This window comes from Brachyistius frenatus, unplaced genomic scaffold (genome assembly GCF_029030835.1).
Source record: "Brachyistius frenatus isolate BFR_SWC_R1_liver_20210118 unplaced genomic scaffold, ASM2903083v1 Contig_57, whole genome shotgun sequence".
Taxonomy (NCBI): domain Eukaryota; kingdom Metazoa; phylum Chordata; class Actinopteri; family Embiotocidae; genus Brachyistius; species Brachyistius frenatus.
Window position 1 is genome coordinate 469,011 of NW_027210656.1, and position 16,659 is coordinate 485,669.

The 16,659-nt window shown below is 42.3% G+C and overlaps 1 protein-coding gene across 2 annotated transcripts in view; it reads left to right on the plus strand.

Moving 5' to 3' along the window:
• The first annotated feature begins 543 nt into the window (after window positions 1–543).
• The window catches only part of sema5a (sema domain, seven thrombospondin repeats (type 1 and type 1-like), transmembrane domain (TM) and short cytoplasmic domain, (semaphorin) 5A), a 125,050-nt gene continuing 108,934 nt past the window's right edge, over window positions 544–16,659 (plus strand). The window contains exon 1 of one of the 2 annotated variants that reach the window (XR_011311195.1): window positions 544–1,070. The gene's annotated coding sequence lies outside the window, so the exon portion shown is untranslated. The remainder of the gene's footprint in view (window positions 1,071–16,659) is intronic. The other variant, XM_069705510.1, reaches the window with a different exon arrangement.

Here is a 16,659-nt window from a genome sequence, read left to right on the forward strand (position 1 = left end):
CTTTTGTACAGCAGTTACTAAACACTTTATTCATAGCTGGGTCCCAGTGGGTACACATATGCATGACAGGGTTCAAACACCACTTTCAGTAAGCATCCTTTCTGCTGAAGTGTCCTTGAAACTGAATTCTCAACAGTTCTGCCACTGAAAACAGTTTGGGGGATTTATAGATACAAAGAACTGCAATCAGTTAAAAAAAAAATAAAGTATTGGGATCTCTCTATACATGGGTGCTGTCTAAATGAAGCCAAAGACTCCAATAATGACCCAAAAATAAACTTTGCTTCAAGGGTGAATGCTTATCAGAGACTGCAATAACTTCTGACCTCCCTGGAAGAGACAAGCCAAAGGAGTGTTTCGCTGCTGGGATCGATAGAGCACCATCAAGATGTCAAAATAGCTGAAAATGTCTAAATCCCACTCGTCCCACTTGTAGCTCCAGCGTTCAGTGGGCTGTATTCCTCTACTCCACCTGCAGGACAGCTGTGCGCCGCTGCCACGTCTCTCCGCGCTGCTGGAGTGGACGCGCAAAAAGTGGGGGCGCAGTCCTCATGCAATCAAAACCCTGCTCGTGTGCTGCGCAGCTGTGTCTGAGGGCAGAATTGGACACATCACCCTCCTCCACTCCTCTGGCCCTTTCTGCACCAGCACCGGCCGTTTTTAGTTGAAGGAAAGTTTTGTCTTTTTTTCAACGCGCCGCTGCTTTTTCGCACCACCCCACAAGAGCGGAGGCTTATTGTCTGTGGCGCAGCGCGACAGTGCGGTGTCCGATTACAAACCGTGCGCCGAGGAGCCACCACCGGCTCAGAGCGCTTCTCAGTGGGGCAGAAATAGCACACCGGGCTCCGGAGGGACGACGAAGAGCACAGAGGAGTCTCTGCAGAGAGAGGAGTTGTTTTTTTTTTTTTTTTTTTTACCGAGGTCGATTTCGGACAAAGAGACACAGCAGAACTGAGGATATTTCATCTTCAGCTCATCTTCATTTTCTGTGTTTCCTCAGTCTCTTCTCACCGGGACAAGACACGCAGCTTCGTTCCTACTAGATGAACGGGAGTTGGGCACCTCACTTGGTAAGAAGAGACAGATTTTTAGAATGAACTGTGCACCTGCTTTATTATTACTCCGAAATGTCACAGAGTTCTGCAGTCGTTTCTCTTCTTAACGCAACGCATTTGTTTTCTCTTGATCATAAACGGACGAGTTTCACTCACTATCAGATGCTCAATTTTGCGGTGATATCATTCGTGAACATTGATTGAAATATATTGCTGGAATATGTCAGTATCGAACAGTAAACAGACACTAATCCACAAACCCACAATATCGTAAATAATGTTTTAGAAGTTTTGCGTTGTGCTTTGCTGTGCCTGGCCGCTTGGTGGTGCTGGCAGAGTGCAGCCACCACCAGGTACCTCCGAGCTTTCATCAAATCTTTGTATCCAAAGACTTTCACAGCAGTACTCGGCCTTTCTAATGTCTTATTACAGTTGATTAGGGTCTGGCATAATCACCAAAAGCTTCAGTAACTGAAGTCTACAGAATTTAGTGCAACAGTTGCACTCATGTATTTACGGAGAAGCTTGGAAGGTGATCATGATGAAAGAGAATAGAGGAAAGGAAAGACAATAGTGTGGCAAACAGCAGTGCAGCAGCCCTGACAATATAAGTGGTTCCACAGATGGTGTGAAAGTTGGGACATTTTCATAGTAATGGTTTAAAAACATAATCACACTTTAATAATTCATACATTTTGTCCAGTTACGATTATCTAATGTAACTTTTAAGGCACCTGCACCCTGCATTATTGATAGAGTAAAGATGTGTTGGCCATTATCTCACTGGTTTGAATGCAAAAAGGATAGGGAAAAAATGGGTTCCCTTGACGAGACGCTGATTGTGTACAGTATAGTGCAAGTGTTTTATATTTTATCGCAGTAGCTACTGTAGATGTGCCAAGTTTATTTTATTTTGCTCTTCCCTTTGTTGAGGTATTCAGACCTCCCAGCCACACGTCTTAAACTACATGCCTCTCACTGAGTTGCAGAGCCAGAGCTGTCATTGAAGGCTTTCACTTATGGCTTTGTTGAACTATCAAAACGTTATTTCACTTGTAGAATAAAGGCTTCATTTGACTTTTGTCTTACACTTCAAATTCCAATTTACGCAAGCAGTGCCCTTCAACAAAAGCCAACACGTTTGTGTGCTTGTCAGAGTTGGTCAAAAAGACTCAGAAAAAAAAGGATAAGTTGAATGTATAATGGTAAAACATCTCTTGGTACTATAAGAAAAAAAGGTGATTGGTGTTGTGTGCAGTTATGAGGTTCAGGTGCTACACGGCTCTGTTCTGTCAGCAGGTTTAGATGAATGTTTATCTCCAGCTGTGATCATGCTGATGAGTGGTATGATTGAGTGGACATGATTGTTAACGAAATCATTTATTCACCATTGTTTTGTTTAGGTTTTTTTTAAGGCCTAAGGCAAACACCTTTTTAGAAAGCAAGCACATTTTTACTCAGATGCTGTTTCCCGAGTTTAAAGCCTTTAGCATATTCTTCTCTATTCCATTGGTATTCAAAGGGTCGACAGTTGTTTTGGTCGTGTGAGCTTACAGGACATGAAAGTCACATTTCTGATAAACGCAGTCAGCTTCCTCTGATCTGAAGGCCTCAGACACGTGAAGATGCTGTGGCTCGTCTGTCCTGTCACACTGTGCTTACCAGTGGCAATAAGTGACCCTCGTACAGATGGTAGAATTACTTCAGACTCACAGTTTCCAGGCCTGTATTAGACTTTAGATGCTAAAATCTCTCCAGAGGAAGAGGGAAAAAAAGTACAACACAAGAGAGTGACACTGAAGATGCAATAGTGCTGATTCAAGAAATCATGTGACATGATGCTTTTTGGCAGACGTTACCAGTTTTCTAAAGAGATACTGCATCATTAAAGTTGAAGTGATTAGTTCGTCCACAGAGAAGAGAGAAAAACTAAAAGATTACAGGAGCATGTATTTTGATACGTCATTAATTATTTAAGTAACTTTTAAGCCAGATGACTGGTTGTAGCTCCTCAGATGTGAATATTTGTTGGTTTTCTTGGTCTTTTTTAATAGTAAATTTTGGATCTTTGTGGTTTGGACTGTTGGTTGGATAGACAGGAAAACAGAATATATCAACAATAGGCTTTGGGAAATTGTGATGTGCATTTTCAGACTCTTTACAGACTAAAATAATGGTTAACTGAGAAAATAATCATCAGATTGATCAATAGATAATCATTAGTTGTAGCTCAAACAGCATTAACACTTGCACTTCTGCCTCTTTAGAGTCATAACAGTTGAGTAGCAGATTGCTGCAGTAGTATGGAAACCAGCCACACATTCCAGCACTAAGTGTAGAGCTGCATATGATTAGCGTGATTGATATTTGCGTTGTGTTGGGAATTTGCCCAAGCACTGACACAGAACAGCGGCGCACACACACAGCAATTAGTCCCAGCCAAGAGAATCCAGCGATGAAAATGACCCCGGCGGCCTCAGCGAGCTGTGTGGTCGCCATGGAAACCGATTGAATGACAAGCCCATTGTTGTCGACCTTTGTGATTCGATGTTCCCCCCGGGGTCGAGCTCTGTCGGGAGTGAAAGTGAAAGGCATTATCATGCACGTGTAAACTAAACAGTCATTACCCTCTGGCCCCTCGGTGCTCTTTAAGGCCTTTTGGTTACTTATTTATCTGACACCCGCAAGACGGGGCTTCAGGATAGTCTGTGTCTGTGTACATACAGCCTCACAAAAGATCTGGGTTTATTGGCCGACAGTTGCATGGAAGCCCCGATTTCACAAATTCTCCTCAGTGGATGATTTATTGCTCTTATGCGAGTAAACTTGGAGGTTCGCACAATAGTTGGAGTAGCTTGCTGTTCTTCCCTGCTGTGCTTTGTCCTCTCACCACCACAGGCTATTTATACATCAGAACCACTTTGCCATTATCTCATCCCTTCCCTTGTTCCTTCTGCTACTTCTGTTTTCAGGACTGTGGTGGAACCAGAGTTCTGTCACATATTAGGAGACACTAATTCAAAATATCTGTGTTCATTTTTAGTGATCTTTTTTTAAATTTTACAATAACAATGTATTTAGATTAATCTCTGACCTATCCATAATAGAGACAATTTTAAGGTTGTAAGTAAACATTTGTTTTTTTTTCTTTCCATTTTTGTCATTGCCAGTCATTTGGTAAGATGGTGCAAACCTTTGAGTAGCCATAGCAACTTATGGCAACTACAAGGTTTCCTACAGGAGATTTGAGAGGCCGTTGGTGTTTGAAAGTATGTGGGTCACAAAGGGAATGAAAATAAAACTTTATCATCCCTGCCACTTCTGTTCTTTAAAGGGCAAAGCATAACAACTGTTGCCATAGTGATCGTGAAGAAGACATCAAGTGGGATGCACAATGCAACCCTGTGTCGTCTGTTGTTTGTCCTCACAAAATTCTACACGACGGCTACGCTGCCGCTAAACACGTTGAGATCGGTTACCATCAAGGTCAGCAGTAAAAGGTTTGGTGCTTTAGGAAAACAGGCATGGTGCCATTATTTCAAAACACACATCGTGGCTTTATTTTCTATGAGGAATATTATATCATAATGCTTCACAGCTGGAGTAAAGTGAGCCAAAATGAAAACACAGCGCGAACAGAATTAAGATTGATATGTTAAAAGAGCTGGAAATGAAGTGATAAAAAGTGGATGTGCTTGTGTGTAAACAGGCACGCGCACGCACACGCACACGCACACGCACACGCACACACACACACACACACACACACACACACACACACACACACACACACACACACACACACACACACACACACACACACCAGTTCTCTGATGGGACAAATCCTTGTAAAACAGGCAGAGGAAGCTGTGGTAATTTCACACTGCATGCTAAACAGCAGAAACAGCACAAGGGCAGGTGTAGGAAATAATTTGAGTTCAGAATGCGGCAGGGAAGCGCAGGCGAGCGATATGTGATCCTGGATGCGCTATTATTTCTGCTGCTTGAATCCAAGAATGAATGTCTGCAGTTTGAGTAAAACATCCACTTTCATGTCCACACGTCAGAGGGAATTAGCGCTGCTAAACCAGCCTTCACTCGCCAGCACTGTTACACTACATTACCTCTGTCCTTCTCTCCACTACAACCTCAAAACCCCTCTCAAATAGCAGCTGAATCTGTCTTTTAACCATGATGCCAGCACAGGAAGTAGAGGGAGACTCTATTTGGGTCACGATTAAATAATCCCCAAAGCCTCTTTTTCACTATAAGGGATGAAGAAGATGTTTGAAAGGTTAAACAGAGATGGTTCCAAACTTCTGTGACAACAGGAGAAGCGATTATTGTAAAGTTATTTAAGTTTGGAGTTTGTTGTACTTTTCCTGTACTTGTATTGGTATGAGAGAGAGAGAGCAGCTGAGGGGAGAAGAAGACAGGAGTGGGGGAGAGTGTGTGACAAGGTGTAATGAGTCAGGGGAAAAGAGGTGAAAAGAGGATTTTAAAAAGAGAGATCGAGGAAGAAAAAGCGAAGAGGCTTTGCTGCTCTTTGTTTATTGACTGATTGAGTGCCACAGAGCCATTTGAAGGGTGAAATGAGTCATGAGTTGTCATCAAACACACATGCCGACACACACAGAGGGAAACATACTCCTTTTTTTTTTTTCCTCCCCTCTCCGGGCCGTCACCCAGCTGTATTTCTCTGGAAGATGAATGACTTTGAGGCATGAATGAGAGGTTCATTTGATAGCGGCGCTCAGCTCGTATATTTCTCTTTTGTGGGAGCTTCTTCTTTCAGGCTGCAGCTTTTACCTCTGAGGTGAGAGCAAAACTGGACTGCCTCCTGTGAGACTTTGACACTCTTTGCTATGTATAGTCGCAGCTAAATTAGCAGCCACCCATTAAAGCAGGTGCATGGTCGTGTGGCTTTCTGTGTATTTACCTTTGTTTGCTGTATGTTTACCATAGCAGCAGGAGGTGGTAATTTAGCTGGAACCTTTCTCGGATTAGAGGCGTTTTTACGCCTCATGGGACGTGCATGGTTGCGTCTTATCTTTATGGAGCATATCATTATACGATAAGAAGCTCTTTTGATGTGATGTGTTTAGAGCTATCTGAGTTTCATCTATTGCAGCGTCGCAAACAGCCAGAGTAGCTCTAATTTGATCAGTGAGGGGATATAAATAAAGAAAATCCTTTAATCTTCGGCAAATGAAAACATTTATCTCTACTTTGAAATCATTACGAAAGGCTAATCAGAGCAATATCCTAGAAAAAAAAAAAGATATTCAAGTTGCAAGAGGACACTTTTCCTCAGCAGATGAATGAGAAAATGAAATTACAGAGCGTGCTATATTCCTTTTATCCGACCTTATATGAAAGTTTGCGATAACATCTTAAAGATAAAGCAGCCCACTGCTTGTAGTTCGGCCGCGCAGAAAAAATGGGAACAGAAGAGAAATACGGAGGGAGATTGGAGGGGTGATATGAACAGTGAAAGGGAGATTGGACGAGGCTGATAAAGGTGAAAAGATAATTTTCCCAGACAAAGAGGGGAGACGCCTGGTTTGTGAATGGGAAAATAAAGGGTAGAAGAAAAAAACGAAGAGATGGAGATAGAAGGGGGATGATACAATGACTGATGAGCAAAAAGGCAGGACAAGCTGGTTTTGGGGGAAATTGTTAAATGTATAAGGAGGATTTTCCCTCAAGAGGCAGCAGTCTGGTCGGTCCCTGGATGCCTCTGTCTGCTGGATTCAGCTGTCAGTGCTACAGAAGTCCATTGAGAGAGACAGACAGAGAGCCAGCAGGCAGGACAGAATGGGACAAGAGAAAGGAACGCAAAGAGAAGGAAAGATGAGTCAAAGACAGGAGACCGATACAGAGGGAGAACAGTGCTGACAGAAAAAACAAGATAAAGGAAGAGAAAGTGAAGAAAAGGCGAAGGGGACATGTCTTCGTCACTTTTCAAAATCTTCAAAATCCCCTTCACTCTTAAAGTTTTAGTCTGACTTACTTAAAGATATCTCTCCAAACAATGTCCCCTCACTGTGAACCCGCAAACATTCAAATGTTGTCATCAAGTTCCAAAATGTGGTTTTGCTCACCTGAGTCGCTCTCAATTAAAAGCAGATATTTGGGAGACTGTTTTGCCCTGAATTTCACCTCTCAGGCTCGTAGAAAGTGAAATAGATTTCAACTTTGAAATTCAAAATTATTTTATTTGGCCATGTGTGTTGATACACTGGAAATGTTTTTATGATTTCCAGCTGCTCCCAACAGACATCTAAAAAAAAACACACACCATAAAGAACCCTCTTAACAGAAATAGAGTAAGACTGAAGTTACACTGTACAGTGTTAATAAAATGTATAAATAGAATAAACATGTACACACCCATACATTAGTGATATAAATTATGCATTATATATGTATATGAAGACACTGTTATGTTGCGAGTTCCCAATGATGTCCTTTTCATAATGGAGACAGTTTGTGGAGACAGTTTGTGTCTCTACCGGCAGGGAGGAGTTTAAGCAGGTTGTGTGCATGGTGTTCGGGGTCAGTCATGATTTTACCTGCACTCTTCCTGACCCGAGAGGTGTATACCTAAACAAAGTTTTTCATTTTAATACTCACTACTTCTACTCCCATATGTGTCAGCAAAAAAAAAAAAAAAAAAAAAAGACTTTTTACTCTGTCATAATTACTCGACAGCTTGTCAATAACTATTTTTCAAACTGAGATATTATATGAAAAAACATGATTAGCTTAAAAAATATACTGCTGCATGAATGATGAAACCAGAGGTTCCCAACATCTTTGGCTTTTGAAAAAGAAAAGTATCTCATTGAGGCTGTTGGCAGTTCAACTAAAGAGCCATTTACCCTCTAAACGTCTTCCATTAATAATCTCTGATGTCTCTTGTGACCCTCTGAAGGGGCCCGACTCCTTGGTCAGATACCAGGGGACTAAGATACAAAAAGCCTATGAATTAACTACCCAACACCTACAAGCAGTAAAATGCTATGTACACAGTGATGCATTCAATCTAATAATGTCCTATTTAATGATTAGCCACATATACTGTATACCCATGCTTCTGCATTATTTTTGTGCGTGTGTGTGTGTGTGTGTGTGTGTGTGTGTTAAACATGCAAAAACTGAACATAAATCAGAGGTTAGCAAAGGCAGAAAAACAACATTTGTTACCATAAAGTATCAGGTCTCTATCAAGGAAATTAAAAGGGATTTTAAAGTAGAGTCAGCGCATTAATAATGGAGCCATTTGCGTAATATTTTTTGCAGGACCTCTGACTTAATTGAGTATTTAAAATAAAAATCTAGTAAGAAAACATAGTGGTGTGGTAAAGAGCTCCTTCACATGCCACTATTGTTTTTCCAAAACCTTGCAAACACAACACACTCTCCAGACACGAGACTCTCATGAGTCATGCCCTTCACCGGTGTGCATTGAGCACTGATGTGAATGTGTAGTCTACACGATCGTAGACACAATGCTGCCTCAGTTCTGAAGGTGAAACGACACATGGAGGATGTGTGGTCTGATCTAAACCATCAGCAGCGAATAACAAACCACTTATTATTCCTTCTGAATAACATTTCATTCTGGCTCGAATAAACCATCAGGAAGAATGAGCTCTCAGTTAGACACTGCATGGCTGTATGCCAGCAGTCAGTACCTTATTTTGTACGCCGAGCTGACTTAGATTTTTTTTTTTAAGCTGTGTGCATGAGAACAAGTGGTAATTTTGGGTTGAATACTATTGTACGTAAAGTGGGAGTTTAGTTTCAAGAGATATTTTGTTGTGGGACATTAAGTCTCGCCATGGTACTGGGTTTTAGTGATAAGGATATCAGTTTCTGCAAAAGACAATGTAGTAATTCTAGAGGTATTGCTAGGAGTATCCTTTTTGCCATAGACAGTGTTGGTTGGCTAATACAGTGGTCTGATTATGCTGTTCATGAAACAAGAGAATGTTTCTATTCTCCTGCTCCAGCTCTATTGTGTTTCTGTGCTCCCCAGAGAAGTGAGATATGTTCAAGAGTTGTGCTGACTCTCTGCCTGTGCTTCTTCCACCGTGCTGCCCTGTTGGGACTGAAGTGGATTGTTTAAAGATTCTCTGGGAAGAGATGTGTCCCCCCCCCCCGTCCTTGCTCTTGCATAGAAAAGAGAAAACTAAAATACAAAGAAACAACAAAGTGCCTAAAAACCCACATCCCAATGTACACATATTTTAAGGTGTGCACTGTGTGCGTTTGTGTTGTACAGAGGAGATGAGCTTTAAACCCTGCAGCATCATACAATGTAGGCCGAGATTTGACTGCAGGAGAGAAACACAGGCTGTCAGATAGGCAGAAAAGTGAAATAATCAAATAAATCCCCAAGAATAAGCAAACCACATAGAGTCAAGGCAGTAACAACAATATCTGAGTGTACAAATATGATGAATATTAATAGTTCTGCTGTTTATTTCACATACAGCTCATGTGAATGTGTCAGGGCTCAGGAGGTCAGCGGGGTGCAGAGCCACTAAAAGGAAAGGTTCAAGTTACACTTTCTCAGAGATGAGTCTGTTCCTGTTTGTTGACCTCAGCTTGACCAGACCCAACCCTAACCCCGACTCTCCTGCTGCTCCTTCAAATAGATGTACACAGCGGTATGCAAGGAAGGTGCACATATGCATGAAACACACTCTTTTACTGCTAATCATGACAGCAAGGGGACTAAGAGAAGAGAAGAGAAGACTATTACCTGATTTTCCTTAACAAGGATAAGCCGAGAGCAGCTCTGGCAAATCATTTCAAATGGAATGAAACAGGTTTTTGTTGTAGGAAACCTTTGCATTTGTTTTTGACTTAAGCTTCTGCAGAACTCCTCAGACCGGCGCAGTGAGGGAGGGGAACTCCTACGCAGAGGGTACATTTCCTCTGGACTTGCCCTACCACAACACTTTGTTGCTGTGCTCTTGTTTTCATTAAAAATAGACCTCTGCCCTCATGGAGCAAGGGCACTGTAGCATCCTGATCTATTTTGTGCTCCACACTGTTCCCCAAAGGCTTTCTGGGTAGAAAAGTACTCCTTGCACTGCAACAGTTAAGGCCAGAAGGGGATTCTTTCCTGCAGGGTTGACGTCTTTTTTTTTATTGACTTTAGAAAAGCACACAAAAAGGAGTTGTATTGCACAATGTGAAGCGGAAACTATTGCTAGAGACCATCAGGCAGCTGATACTCGGGAGGTAATTGTGCAAGTAAAGGTTGTTTGGGTTTTCTGCTTTTTAATGCCTCTGCTGGTGTTACAGAAAACGAAAATTTGCAGCTGGAGATCAACGAAGCAGACTTTTCTTTTCCTTTTCCTCAACCCCGCTGCTACTCCCACCCTCTACCCCACTGTGCACTGAAAAACCTCATGTTAATACAATAGTATATTCATCCCCAGAGGGGAGCAATCTTTTTAACTCGCCTTCCTCTGATATGGGAAGGTCAGAGTGCAGGATCGGGATGCAGTAACTTACTCAAGGGCACTAACAACCCTCGGTTTCAGTTTTATTGCCAGTGCTGTGTGTTAATAGGCATGAAACAACAGCAGTCGCTGCCTCCTGGAGCCCTTTCTTTCCAGCCACCAACGGTGGCGGTGGCAGGTCTCCCTGCACACAATGAGGTCTATGTAACCTGTCATTGTCATCAGCAGAGCTCCACACACCCACCCTAACTCCCTCTCCACCTCCACCCTCGGGCCCTATATATCATAATTAACACTTTCTCATTCCAAATCTATGTGTCGTCTTGGCCTGTTTAAAAAAAAAAAAAAAACGTGTGTGTTGTTTTAGTACTTGCACATGTGCACAAGTGCACACTCCCAATGTGATTTTCTCACCATCTCAGATACCCAGGGTTCATCAGTTTTAGCTGAATCAATTATAGTAATTGGCAGATTACGGGCACTTTTCTCCATCTTTGATTCTCACTTTTTAGTGCTACTAAGTCGCCTTTTTTCTCTCTGACATTGTGAATCAATGACAGTCTGAGCGCTCACTGAACTCCTGAGCTTTTCGGAAGCTGCACAAGCCAATTAGGTGTTGGCAAATTATTAAAAATACCTTGAGCACAAAATGTTTCAAACATCAATTTCTGCCATATTTAGCCGCAGAGCATGATTACGGGGAAGGAGGTAAAGGATGTTAATTATAGTGTACAGCCACATGATTTACTGCTAATGTTGTAAAGCAGTGATCGCACAACGTACCCAAAGAAACAATTACGCAAATCACAGATTTCATTCTGCTTTAGCGGCTGGACTATAATTTAGCTGAATGTCTGATTTGGTGTCTGGTTCCACAATGTCTGTCACTCAAAATTACCTGCTTCTTTTCTCTCTTAACCCCTCACCCCACACACACACACACACACACACACACACACACACACACACACACACACACACACACACACACACACACACACACACACACACACACACAGAAGAATGTAGCTCAGCGGGATGATTAATGCAGATTATCCAGCTGTATCACTCGCTTGAAAACAAACAGCTTTTGCACTAGATACATATTTTGGCTTGCAACACGATGAACGCTGAGCTTAGTTTTGGGATATGCAGCAATAGTGGTGTAGTCACAGATGGTCAAAGTAAAAGTGGACGTAAACCTTGTGAGTTGAGAGGTTAAGACGTAACAGTGTTGGACTTAAGCACACCTGGAGGCCACATGTGGATCACCCCGCCTGCCTCCACCAGCGTCCCGGGTTGGAAAACTCCATTGTCATCATTATAGCTCAGGGTGGAGGGGATCATTAAGTCATTATTTATGTGCTTTCTGCTGTTTTATCACCTCCAGACAGTCTCACAATGCAGACACCCACACTCAGGGCCCCAGAAGAATAACATAATTGTATGAGGCAGCCAGGGGGTCCCGCCTAATAGAAAAAGTGCAGACATTAACAGTCTGGGCCAGCTGTAGTGACGACTCCCACCCACCCCCTCCTCTACATCCCCACCCCCTTTGTTAGACTCATTTACACCTCGTGTTGTTTATTTTTATTTATATGCTGCTCCCTGAATGAGCCCTCACTTCCAGATTTTGTCCAGATTGAGGGATGAGGGAGCAGAGGGAAAGTTTTTACAGGCAATTTCCCCCTTTTACAATAGTTGTAGTCTGCTGGTTGAGCTCAGTTAAAACTGCATCGCTGCCGGAGCACTTTAAGCTTCCTCTCACTCAATTTCAGCTTCTTGCCTCTCAATATTTTTCTAGCCTGTAAAAGTGGACAGGTTTTTTCAGGTATTTTTGGTTGAACTGCTTAATTTCAAGCTGTGCATCCTGTTTTTTGCCAGGCGGTGAGTTTGATTCACATAATATTATGCCATGATGGATGATTATAGTCATTTGAATGCAGCTTACATAAAACAAAACCTCCCAAAAACCTGAGTATGTTCATGAAAACAGAAACATGTGGGGTGGAAGTGGTCTAAAACATCCACAAGACACGGGACCTGGGTGTTAAACAGACCTGCTCTGTGTTGCACCTGGAGCCGTGGCTCCCGTGAAAGGCCAGCTCTCTGTACACCGCAGTCTCAGATACTCCGAATACCGCTATTTCCCCTGGTGTTTCCTTTCCCTTTAGTTTAAAAGACTGTTGTTTTTCCAGCTGTGCCCGACCACCTCACCTACAGTCTGTCCTGTTGTTTTCGTGCCCTGATTCAATTATCTCTGTGGGACCGCTCTCCTGACACATGACATACACGCAAGTGGACTGCAGAGACGTGAGGGACTACACTTTCATGGCATGTGGTGTGTGTTATTTACGGCGATCCCAGGCACTCCTCATAGTAAAGCCACACTTCAACCCCGACCCTTCTTTCCTTTCTCTGAGGTGCTGCTACACTAGTCTTTCTTTCCATCCACAGCCTCGGTTCGGTTAATCCCCTCCATTCTCCCCCTCACTCGTCGCTCCTTTTGTTCCTGCCTAACCTCTTTCACACCCCTCTCCTCTTAACTCCAACCTCCTCTATCCTCGACCCGTCCCTCAATTCCATCTCATCCGACCTCTACCCGTCATCCTCTCCTGCATCTCCTTACTCCTTCCATCCCTCTTGTTATTACCGGCTTCTCTCCAGTAATCTACCTCAAGTGACCCTAAACGACTTTCTCGCCCCAGCTCCCTCTCCAGTCCTTTGCCCCTTTTCTTGTGAAGAGCAGCGAGACTGAAGGCCATTACTTCATCGAGTTTCAGTCTTTCAGACAGCTGAGCTGCCTGGAGCCTCTAATAAATTACTGTCAGACACAAGGGGACATAAGTACATTCACTCACATGCACGTTCATACGTCCAAATGCAAATGAAGAAAAATAATATAATGCAGCAAATATAGGCAGGCATCCACACAAACCCGCTGGAGTGTTCAGCTGGAGAAAAAAATTGCAGTGGAGTTATAAGACTTTGTTGCGCACTTCACGCTTACATTTGTTCTGACACTGACTGCACACAATTGAACAAAACAAGTTAGTGTAACCTTGTAATTATTCACTTCTGGGTTTCTGTGATGGTGTGAGACACTTTGGTTCACTGACACGAGACTGAAAATCAGAGGAGCAGATGTCTGTTAAAGCTGCAGTGGGGAACTTTAGTCTACTCCTTCTACCAGTTAGATTAATAACAATAACACTGTCCACACATACTAAGGCTTCATCATAGCCTAATCTGTGATGCTGCTGTAAACGGATAAATTGTCTCGAGCGTCAAAACCTCTGCAAAATGTCTCTTTTCACTATCATTTGGTCCAATAATAATTGTAGTCCAAAAGAGCTGCATGACCGCATTATTTTATCTCCATTCAAATTAGCATGTCGCTAAACAGGAAGTCTCTGCTGCATGCTCTACCCGTAGACTTTGCATTTATCCGACCAGCGTGGGAATGTCTCACCATACAACAGATTTTAAAATCTGTGAAATACAGAGATTAACCTGGTGGTGATAATCAGCATTCATTCAGTTATACAGGTCCGCGCAATAGGTTTAAATAGTGCCAAGTTGGTAGTTATCTTCCACCTATGTTGACCTTGTAAGGAGGCGATCCAGATAAATAAATTTAAAAAAAGACCTTATTCATTTTACATAATACGAAAAGGCAGGAATATAACAACTCTGTGAAGTTGTCTGATGTGATCATATTAGCTTGCTATTACTTTGTAGGTCACTATCTTGTAGGATTAACATAACAGAGAAAATTCTGTGGTCAAATGACCCCAAGGCATTAAAAAAAACATCCTCGTACGTGTGATTGAATTATGCATCTGTGAGGATACATGTAAACATATTTGCAAACCTACACAGAGGAGGTGTATTAGTAACCAGAGGTCACAGAAGAGCTAAAATAAACACCTTATTGTGACCTAGACACAAGCATTATGGATAACTGTAGATGCTGCACATGTATTTGCAAGTGACAATCACTTCTGAAACACCTAACCTCTGTGAAACACACTCCTGTGTCTCAAATTAGCTGATTGGTTGATACAACATCCGGTATGGGTGTGTATTTCAGAATATGAATCCCAAGTGATCTTTTAATATAAATTCCTGTTTAAGGCGTTTAATATAATTGCCAGCTTTATCATTTGTCCCATCTTCTAAGTTTTCTCAACATCTTGGATAAATGCGACTCTGCTTCCTCGCATAGACTCCTAATCATTTAAGGTAAAGAAAACACACACACACACACACACACACACACACACACACACACACACACACACACACACACACACACACACACACACACACACACACACACACACACACACACACACACACACACACACACACACACACACGCAGCCAAGAGAAGCGCAATTCTTCATAGATTCATACATCACTCACGCAAGATATAAAAAAGTACTTCATTGGTGTGACTTCAAAAACACTGGAGCTTCAAATGGTTATTTTACATTTTTAAATCTTGTGCTGATTATTTCTCAATTGTTTAAAAAAAAAAAAAAACACTCATTCCCCAGAGACCGAGGAGATCTTGTCAGACTTCTTATTTTATCTGACAATCAGAATCAAACCCAAACATACTCTGATTACAATGATATGTAAAACAGAGAAAAGCAGCAAATCCTCACATTTGAAAAGCAGAAAATCTTTTTTTTTTTTTTTCAGTTGATTAATACATTTACACATTGTCAGATTGTTTCAGCTCTACAAAAGACACAATCTCTTTAAATCAAGATGCACACAAAACCCACATGAACACTTATCATAATGGCCTGTGGTGAAAGAGACATGCAACTGAATCAATAAGGCTTGAAACACTTATATTGGTAAAACTATGCAAGGAAGTACACGTTTAAACTCACAATCACAAATGAACATGCATGTAAACACAAACTGATAGAAGTGGGTCTGATGCACACTGACAAAGAGGCATTTCAGCAGTAATAGATACCGTACATCTGGCTCAGGTAAACATCTGTGAACACATATTTTACACAGGCTTTAAGGTGGGGAAGAAACCACATCACACACACACACACACACACACACACACACACACACACACACACACACACACACACACACACACACACACACACACGCGCGCGCGCACGCTCACACACATGCACACGATCACACACATGCACACATACACACATACACACAGAAACAGGCAGAAACATCTGTTTTTGGCCTACAATCAAGCCCAGATGGACCCCGGGGCTGGTGTCAACAACAGCAGAGACCACATATTAAATACACCCAGTGTTCTTGTGACTGACTCTTGGGGATTTAAAGCTTTGAGGGGGTATGAACTAAGACCACAACCTGTAATTGGTATCATAATGACACAGGAAGGTGTTTTCAAATTAATATGCGCCATAATTTCAGGTAAATTTAGGTCAGTTGACCAAAATCTAAGGAGCTCAGCGTGTTGTTTCACTCTGAGGTGGTGTAACGTGTGTGTGTGTGTGTGTGTGTGTGTGTGTGTGTGTGTGTGTGTGTGTGTGTGTGTGTGTGTGTGTGTGTGTGTGTGTGTCTGTCTGTCTGTCTGTGTGTCTCTGTGTCTGTCTGTCTGTCTGTGTGTCTGTCTGTGTGTGTCCACTGCATGAATATGCATTGTGAGGCCAAGTTAACTTTTTTTTCCTTTCTCCGCAGCAATATGAGGCAGAACCTAAAGTGAATTAATATATTAAGAGTTAAAAGCGATGATATTCAGCTTTGATGTTGAGCCATCAAAGGCGTCATGAAACTCCGCAGTTCAGAGGGGCAGTGTTGCTATGCACTGTATATTTAGCTATGGGACTAAATTAGACCTGTCACAGCTATAGACACACGCCATGCCTGCCTGTATGTCTTCTCATCTGTCAGGAAAGTTGATGTAGCTGTTGCTGCTGATTAGATGGTATTGCCTTTGCTCTCGGGGGACACTTTGGGACGGGACTGTGGTTGCATGTATGTATTAAAGAAAGAAAAAAAAAACAGGTATAAGAGGAAAGATTGCTTGTGTGTGTGTTTGTTTGTCCCCTTTTGCGCTCATGCGAGTGTGTGTGTCAGCTTGTCCTTGCGCGAGCCTT